The sequence below is a fragment of the Cupressus sempervirens genome, chromosome 4, assembly GCF_028749045.1.
Source record: "Cupressus sempervirens isolate cs-2001-9-10 chromosome 4, ASM2874904v1, whole genome shotgun sequence".
NCBI classification, from domain to species: Eukaryota; Viridiplantae; Streptophyta; class Pinopsida; order Cupressales; family Cupressaceae; genus Cupressus; species Cupressus sempervirens.
The window spans coordinates 86,656,248-86,666,128 of NC_143121.1; positions in this window are offsets into that span (position 1 = coordinate 86,656,248).

A 9,881-nucleotide genomic window follows, 5' to 3' on the forward strand; every position below is an offset into this window, starting at 1 on the left:
GTACCAAGTCACCAATGGCATCATAAAATCCATCTCCTACATGAAGATCCTCTAGGTATAAATTTATAACAAAGTGTCAATACCAAGTGAAACCAAGATCTCCAAACCAAGAAGATACAAACCAAACTAGGAACTAATCCTGCATTGTCACCTCATCATTGTCACAAGCTCCTACAAAACCATGTACCAAAGCTATCCATGATGTCATGATGAAAAACTATCTTCTAACCATGAGAATCAACCAAGGCATCAAACCATCAAAGAACTCAAAGTGCACATCATGAGCTCCTCAAATGAAACCAAATAACCATGATCCTCAATCAAGAAGATATACAACCATAACCAAATTAAAAATCCAAGAAAATGAACATCAAGGATGTAGCTATATATCCAATCATGTCATACCAAAATCCATGGCACCATGATCACATCCATGAACTGAGCATCTAGCTCTCAATGTGTCCAACCTCTCAGCATAAAATAGTCAACCACAATCCTCTTCTATGACTGTACCTAGTAACATCTCATCCATTCAACATGAAGAAAAATCAAAAAATTATGTGACATAGGGCATAGACAACCCAAATACAAGCCACCAATCAGAATATACATCAATAATAATAGATCAATGGGCAAAGACAACTCATAACCAAGCTATAAATGCAACCTGTAAGTATAGATCACTTACAAAATTGTACAACTTATAGACCCAACAAGTCATCATACATATCCAAATCCAAAATATTGATAACCATATCATAATGAGACTAATTTAAAATATGAACTAAGTATACAATGACATCAAATCTTAAATTTTTAAACATACAATGTTATAAACCCACAATGCTACCATAGTAAATATATATCATAAATTGTTCAAATTAATATATCACCAAATAAACCATGCCAAACTTGCACCAAATCTAAACCAATGTGTAGAGCTTTCCAAGATCTTTTTGTTGACTACTCAAAGTCCAAAATCTAACTTTGTATGCCCAAGTTATGCCCTAATCTATGCTCAAAATAAACAACATTAAACTTGCAAGTTTTTAAAATCTCACAAAATTTTAATTTTTCATAGAACCAAACCTACACTAAGTTGTAGTGCTCTGAATTAATTTTCCAATGTCTACAAAAACTCTGAAATCTTAAATCCTAAGAGAAAGTTATGGTTGTTTTACTAAGACACTCTTACCATTTTCACTGCAATTTTTTTTTGGGTGACAAAATTTTTGATGGGATTAAATTTGACGGCCATCATGGGTTGAAACTAAAAAACTCTGTTATTTCCTCTAAACATGGGGATATTATATATCAAAATTTATGCAAATGTCGACCTGGGCCCAATGGCAAGGTGTATTTTTACCTAGGAGGTCATTTCTGCAAGTTCCCCCCTAAAACCCTCATTTAAATGAAACATTCGAAAAACCCTTTTACCCAAAAATTTCACATGCTCAAAATCTACCAAAATCTCATCATAACAGCAAATCCAAAACTCTCAGATCTATGATAAATCACTCATATATCTTGCCCTTTCTTTTATCCTCTCATGAATTCTCATGGACTCAATCTAGGGTAACAATAATAAAAGCATAGCTCTAATACAACTTGTAAAGAAATAAAGAAACTTGCAATAAAGAATATAACTACTTCTATGTAACCCATGATAGATCTGAAATAAACACAGAATTAAAATCCACATGCAAGAGAATAGACAACATACCCACAAAAATGTGACAAAAGATATACCCTAGGAAACCCTCATTGAGGGAAGAAACCCAGCCTCCAAAAGCAACCGTCACCATGTATTATTCAACAAAAACACTATTCCAATACAACCATGGAAGCCTTCAAAGCCATAGCCACTACCACAAAATCTATGTGAAGAAGCATAAATCCACACATCGTATGCCATGCTTCCAACCTTCACAAATGCTCCCTTAGCTAACTTGTCAAGCCTTGTCCTACTTGACTCTTTCTCTTTTGCCTTCTTCTCCTCCTTTCTCACTTACAACAACTACCATTATGGCTTCTTATATAGTAGCAAGTCCTACAAAACCATTAAGTGATATTACATAAACCATGTGCTAAAATCATGTGCTACCTAACCCATTGACCCCACATTTAATATTGAAAATTTAATTCTTTTCCCCAATATTAAATAATTACATGAAATATTATCACAATGTTACAATACAATCATCAAGTATATCCCATGGGAATATTTACATGTTGTAGGTCCATCTAGGTGGAACATTACAGAATAAAATAAAATAATACAATATAACAATATTATGCAATGTGTACAACACTCATTATCCCCCAAATAAACAATGTCTAGCAACAAGTACTACTATTGTGTAGAGAAAAGAAACAATTATTATAGATTATAAAACAACACTATGGCACAACATACTTGGCCACATGGGTGAGAAAGGTATGAAATTACTTTATTCAAAAAAAGTTTTATCAAGTCTAAAATGCGTTAATATAGATTTATGTGAAAGTTGTGTGTATAGAAAAAATGAGAGTCAGCTTTGTGAATATTGGGAAAGAAAAGAAAAATAGGAAATTTGAGATTGTGCATACATATATATGGGGACTATATTAGGTATCTTCCCTTGTGGCTTTCGTTATTATGTTGCGTAAGTGCACAACATTGTGGAACAAAAAGACTAATCTAGGGAATAGTGCGATCACATAATGGTTTGAGTGGGATGAGCCTATGGATCATGAAATTTAAACAATAGCACGATCATGCTATTAGAAAAATTAATGAATTAGGTAGTGCATTGTGATGCTACAAAAGTTTTATTTATAAAAAAAAAAAAAAAAAACTTTTTCTAAATTTAATTTTCATGCTATTTTCTTAATGTTGCAGCTTGATATGTACTAAGTGAATAATTTGATACTCAGAATATGTGAAAATAGTGAGATAATAGTTTGAAGTAATATTTTTCAATGTTTTATTTGAGAAGTTGAATATGGTTATCAAGTTATTAATGTGGATGTTTTTGAGGTTTGTATTGGTACTTTATTGTTTGAAAGACTTGTAGGAGAACTAGATATAACTTATTCAACCTCTCCTGTTAGCTAATAGTTTATATGCAACTGGATGACTCCCTTAGTTAGTACATGTGATATGTTCACTTTATCACTAATCTCCTTGAGACATATACATTTATGATTTGCCATTTTCATGTATTGATCTTTGTACATATTTATGGTCCATTTATGATACATGACATATTTAAAGATTTGACATATAATTGGAAATGTTGTATATATTTATAGTTTATGGTCCATGTGACATATGTTTCTAGTTTATAATGAGACATGATTGGTTCAATTTAGATGAGAAAAAAAATTATAGTGCATGATTAATGATTATACAGATTCAAAAACAATTATAGTGTGTGATTTGTGATTAGACATACAATTTTGTGTGTGTGTGTGTATGTATATATATACATGTATATATATGTACATATATATATTTATAATTATATACATATATGTATATATACATATAGATATATGTATAAATATATGTATATATATGTATATGTATGTATATATATGTGTGTGTGTATATATATATATATATATATGTGTATATAGACACATATATGTATATATATATATATATATATATGTATATATATTTATTATTATTATTATTATTAGACATGATTAGTTCAATTTAGATGATGCAAAAAATTATAGTGCATGGTTAGTGATTAGTGATTCAACATAATTTATAGTGAATGATTAGTGATTAGACATTCAATTGATTAAATTTTAGATGATGAAACATTATATGGTTCGTGATTAGGCATGTGATATATGTATGTTTCTAGTTTATGAATATATGATTAGTTTAATTTGATTCAGCGCCTCGCCTTGGAAAACTTGGGAGGAAATAGATCACTCAACTAAGTCTACATCAAGGTTTTCATGCACCTTCAGGATCAATTATTCCAAGTCTGCATCAAGGTTTTTGTGCACCTTTAAGATCAATTATTCCTCTTAACTTAGATTGATATTTATTTGACTCTCTTAGTATAAAGTAATAGATAGGCATGTAATAGGAGCCCTTCGACCTCCTCTATGTTGGATACAAATATTCAATTATGTGTTGTCTTTGATGTTACACAAATGTCATATCAGTTATCAGACAAAGCCTACCGAGCTTAGTTTGTCAGCAAAGTAAATTCCAGAGTCTATCGAGCATTTTTGAAAATACTTTGTGGAAATAGTTTCTACCGAGCTCACTCGAACATCAAAGGATTATGTGGTAGAAGTTAGTTTCTATTGAGCTCACAAGGTTAGCAAAGGCAAGTTAGTGTTTATCAAGTTCACTCGGTCTCCAAAGGATTTTGCAGAGTTTGCAGTGTTCACCAAGATTTAGTTGGTTAACACTAGAAATCATTTCAAGAGCAGTGTTTACTGAGCAGGGTTGGCCAATGAAGGATTTCATTTTGGGAATTAAAGTTTAATTATTTCAAGTAATAATTGTAGCTGACTGATGTAATGATTATTGGTAATTGTAACTTGTAAATGAGTTGACTTGACAATTTGTAAAGTATAAATAAAAAGTCAAGTTATGAATTCTAAAGTATGGACAACTGTAATGATTGAACATGAAAATGTGTTGATTATATGAAGAGGAAACTGTGAGCAAATTTTGAAGAAGGATCAGATATCCTTGAGGAGAAACAAAGTTGTATTTGATCATAGAGGATCTAGTGAAGCAGAACAGAGATTTGTATCAGCAATTCAGTTACATCTCATTTAGGTCAACTCATTGTTACTTTCTCACAATTGTAGCAATGATTTCCAAATCTCTTAACAAAGTTGGTCTAACAGCCATTTTTAAAATCCTCTAACAAGGTGATAATTCTAATGAATTGTTCTAAAGTCCTCTAGCAAGGCCACTCCTAGCAGGGTGATTAAATCCTCTAACAGGATCACACCTAATAGTGTGTTTTGTAACCTTTAACAGGGTTGGCTCCTAACAGGGCTCACTTTAGAATAGTGAAAATTACTAGCTAGTTACTTGGTGGTTTTTTCCATATTGGGTTTCCACATTAAATCTGGTGTCTCTTGTGTTCATGTTTTTTTTTTATGCATGCATGTTAAATCTTTGTGAATGTTTAAGTTCTATTAAGATAGCATACATAACTGATTCACACCCCCCCCCCCCCCCTCCCCCCTCTTAGTTACTACATCTATATTTTCAACAATTGGTATCAGAGTTTTTGGTGCTTGCAAGAAGGATTTCAAGGACCTAAGCTAAAGATCAGGATGTCTTACAAGAGGGAAATTCCAAGGCTTAACAGGGATAACTTTTCAGCATGGCAAGGTCTCATGAGACTCCATCTAGCTTCCATTGGAGATATAGGATTGAAACATCTTGATGAAGCATATGTAACTCCTTCTGGTACAATATCTGTTAATGACATTACTGAGAAGAAGACTCATAACACCATGATGATAGACATTGCATCTACCCTAAGCTATGAAGAATTTGATGATATCAAGGACCACAAAATTACCTTTGAAATGTGGAACAAGCTGAAGGAAATCTATAGAGGTGATGATAATGTAAAAAGAGCCAAAGTAGAAAGTCTAAGAGGACAATTTGATCAAATGAGGATGAGAGAGGATGAGAACATTGTTAAATATGTTAAAAGAGTCAAAGTAAGTGTCAGTGCAATCAAAGCTTCTAGAGGAGATATTAAAGAGGAAACAATTGTAAGTAAATTTCTTAGAACATTACTTCTCATTTATGCAATTAGAGTTTCTACAATTCAAGAAAGAAGATGTGAAGCATATCATAACATAAATTTAGAGGCCATAGTAGGAAGATTAACTGCATTTGAGCTAGATAACTATGACAACTATGTTCCAACTTTCAAAAATATTGAATTAGCATTTGAAGCCAAGCTTTCACTCAAAGAAAAGGGCAAAAAGATAAAGGATTCTCAGTCAGAAAGTGAAGAAGAATTAGAACAGAGTTCTAATAGTGATCTTGAGGTGGTTGAAGCTCTACTAGCAAGGAAATATTCTAGAGGCAAAGGAAAATACAAAGGTAAAGTTTCTCTAATCTATTTTTCATATGAGGAAATTGGTCATATTGGTGCTAGGTGTCCAAACAAGAAAAATTAGGATGAGAAGAAAGGTCACAAGTGAAATGGCAAGAAAGACTTCAAATAATTCAAGGACAAAGGTAAGAAAACATGTTTCATGGCTAAGGATTCTAAGGATTCTGACAATAGTGAGGATGAAATTGTTTACATTGCTGTGAAAGATGAATCTAATAATGATGAGGAAGATAAGATGGCACTTATCTCTCATGTGAGAAAAAATTATACATGGATCATAAACAGTGGTTATTCACATCATATGACTAGTGATAAAACTAAGTTTGAACATTATGAAGACTATGATGGTGGTAGTGTGAAGTTTGGAAATAATGAATCTTGCTACATAAAAGGAAGAGGAAGAATCTCAGTAACCAAAGAGCTTGTATGTGATAATGCCTATTGGGTTAAAGGTCTAAAACATAATTCTTTGAGTGTGGCACAGCTAATCAATATTGGATTCAAAGTGGAATTCATGCATGGAAAAGAAAAACTACTGGATGACAAATGAAAGCTGATTGGATGAGGTGTACAAATAAAAGGAAAACTTGTTTTATCTTGAACTTGGTGAATGTTCATGTTTTATTGCTCAAGTTGAAGAAATTTTGTTATGGCATAGAAGGTTATGTCATGTGAACTTTGATAATCTAGTGAAAATAAATAAATTTAGGAAAGTAAGAGGCATTCCTAGTATAAAGAAACTTGAGGTTGTTCTATGCAAGAGTTTTCAGATTGGCAAGATGGGAAAGACTAGCTTTAAAAGTAAGAAGTATCAGTCTAAAGAAGTTTTGAAAATTGTGCATACTAATTTGTGTGGACCTATTGGAATCGAGAGCTATACTGGAGAAAAGTTCTTCATTCTTTTTGTTGATGATTACTCTAGAATGATGACTCTCATGTATTTGAGAGAGAAATCAAAAGCATTTGAGAAGTTCAAATGGTATTTGGCTAGAGTAGAAAAGGAAATAGGGAAAAGACTGAAATGTTTGAGATTAGAAAGAGGTGGTGAATTCATCTCCCATGAATTCAATAAATTTTGCATTGAAAGAGGAATCAAAAGACAAGTATTAGGACCTAGTACTCCCAAGAAAAATGGAATAGCTAAAAGGAGGAACAGATCTAACATGGACTGTGCAAGAACTTTAATGATTGAAAAAAAATATTGCTATCAAATATTGGAAGGAAGCTATCAACACTGCAGTTCATACCTTGAACCAAGTACAATTGAAGAAGGACTCATTCAAAAACCCCTATGAGTTATGGTATGGCTATAAACCCAATTTAAGTTTCCTAAAAGTATTTGGAAGTAAATGTTACATCTTGAAAGAATCTATAAAAGGTAAATTTGATGTGAAGGGTGATGAAGGCATTTTTTGGGATATTCTTGCAAGAGTAAGGCATATAGAAGCTTGAATTTGTCTACTCACAAAGTCATAAAAATTGCACATGTGAAAGTTGATGAGTTTGCAGAAAGGATTGAAGAAGAAAGCAAAAAGGAACCAAAAGACTATAGGAGATTTTTTTTAATTGAACCTAATATAGTGCTAGATACATCTGTCAATCAGGAAACTTCTACTCCCGAGTCTTCAGTCACTGAGTTACAAGAAGTTCAAACCAAGTTGAAGGAACTCGAGTCACATTTAGATGCTACCAAGCCAATGCCTACCAAGTTTAAAGGCCCCAAGAAATAGTTAGATAAAAGTAACTTATATATCAAGGAAGGAACAGATAACAAGATTTTTTTGGCAAAAATATTTGTGGATGATACTTTGTTTATAGGAAATGATGATTTATGCAAATAATTTTCAGAGAAAATGAACAAGGAATTCAAGATGTCAATGTTTGGTGAGATTAAATTTTTTGTTGGTCTTCAAATTTAATAGAGCAAGAATGGCATCTAGATCACTTAGTCTAAATACATCAAGGAGATACTCAAGAAGTTTGGTATTAAAGATTGTAAACTAGTTGGGACTCCCATGTGTACTGGACTAAATCTTACCAAGGATGATGAATCAAAAGAGGTAGATCAAACCTTATATAGTTCAATGAATTGAAAATTGTAGTATGTAGTTCATACAAGGCAAAATATTGCTCTTGCAATTGGTATTGTAGCAAGATTTTTAGCAAAACTAAGAGAAAATCACATGATGGCAATCAAAAGGATCATGAGATACTTGGAAGGCACTGAAGATTATGGATTGTGGTACAAATTTGGAGGTAATCTAGACTTGAAAGTGTTTACTAATGTAGATTGGGTAGGAAACATTGATGACATAAAGAGTACAAGTGGAGGAGCATTGTTTCTTGGAAAGAGGTTGGTTTCTTGGATAAGTAAAAAGAAAAATTGTACATCCCAATCTACATCAGAAGTAGAGTATGTTGCTATAGCAGTAAACTGTTCTAAAATGTTGGTTAGAGTAGTCATTGGAAGGCATGGAGGTGGAGATCAAAGAACCTATTTCTATGACTTGTGAAAATACAAGTGCTATCAACATATCTAAAAATCTAGTGATGCATTCAAAAACCAAGCACATTTCAATAAAATATCCCTTTGTCAGAGAATTGGTGCATGATAAGGAGATTAGATTGGAATATGTCCATACAAAGGAACAAATTGCTGACATATTCACCAAGCCATTACCTAAGGATGCATTCTTATATCTAAGAGGTAAGTTCGGGGTCATTCCCCTAATTTAAGCTCACTAAAATGAAGTTTTAGTGATGCATCAATAGATACCAAGTTGAAGATCTATCAGTTGATATAGCATAGTCATGGAAACATTGCATATGAATCAGTACTTAAGGTACATTGCTATTCATTTGGTTTGTGTTGTCTTTGGCATGTGTTGTCAAAGAGGAAGAGTATATTATCATATCTTACTGAAATTTGAATTTGTTTGTGGAGAGTTTTCTATTTGAAAAGAAGCTATGTAATTCCTTCACAAAGGGAGATTACAACATTAGAGAAGAGTTTGTGGCATAAAATCTAAGAGGGAGAAATGTTCTAACAGAAAAGACTTGTTTTCAAATTTCATCTACTATGACATGTTGTGTTGCCATTAATGCCAAAGAGGGAGATTGTTGGATACAATTGTTCAATTGTGTGTTGTCCTTGATGTTACACAAATGTAAGATAAGTTATCAAACAGAGTCTACCAAGCTTAGTTGGTTAGCCAAAAAAAATCTAGAGTCTACTGAGCACTCCTTAAAATACTCTATGGAAATAGTTTCTACCAAGCTCACTCGAGCGTCAAAAGATTCTGTGTCAAAAGTCAGTTTCTATGGAGCTCACAAGGTTAGTGAAGGAAAGTTAGTGTTTACTAAGTTCACTTGATCTCCAAAGAATTTTTCAGAGTTTGCAATGTTCATTGAGCTTCAGCTTGTAAACATTGGAAATCATTTCATGAGTAGTGTTTATCGAGCAGGGTCAGCCAATGAAGTATTTCATTGTTTTAAGAATTAAAGTTTAATTGTTTCAAGTAATAATTGTAGCTGACTGATGTAATGATTATTGGTAATTGTAACTTGTAAATGAGCTGACTTGATAATTTGTAAGGTATAAATAAAAGGTCAAGTTGTGAATTCTAAAGTATGGATGAGTGTAATGAGTGAACATGAAAATGTGTTGATTATATGAAGAAGAAACTATGAGAAAATTTTGAAGAAGGATCAGATATCCTTGAGGAGCAGCAAAGTTGTATCAATCAGAGAGGATCTAGTGAAGTATAATAGAGA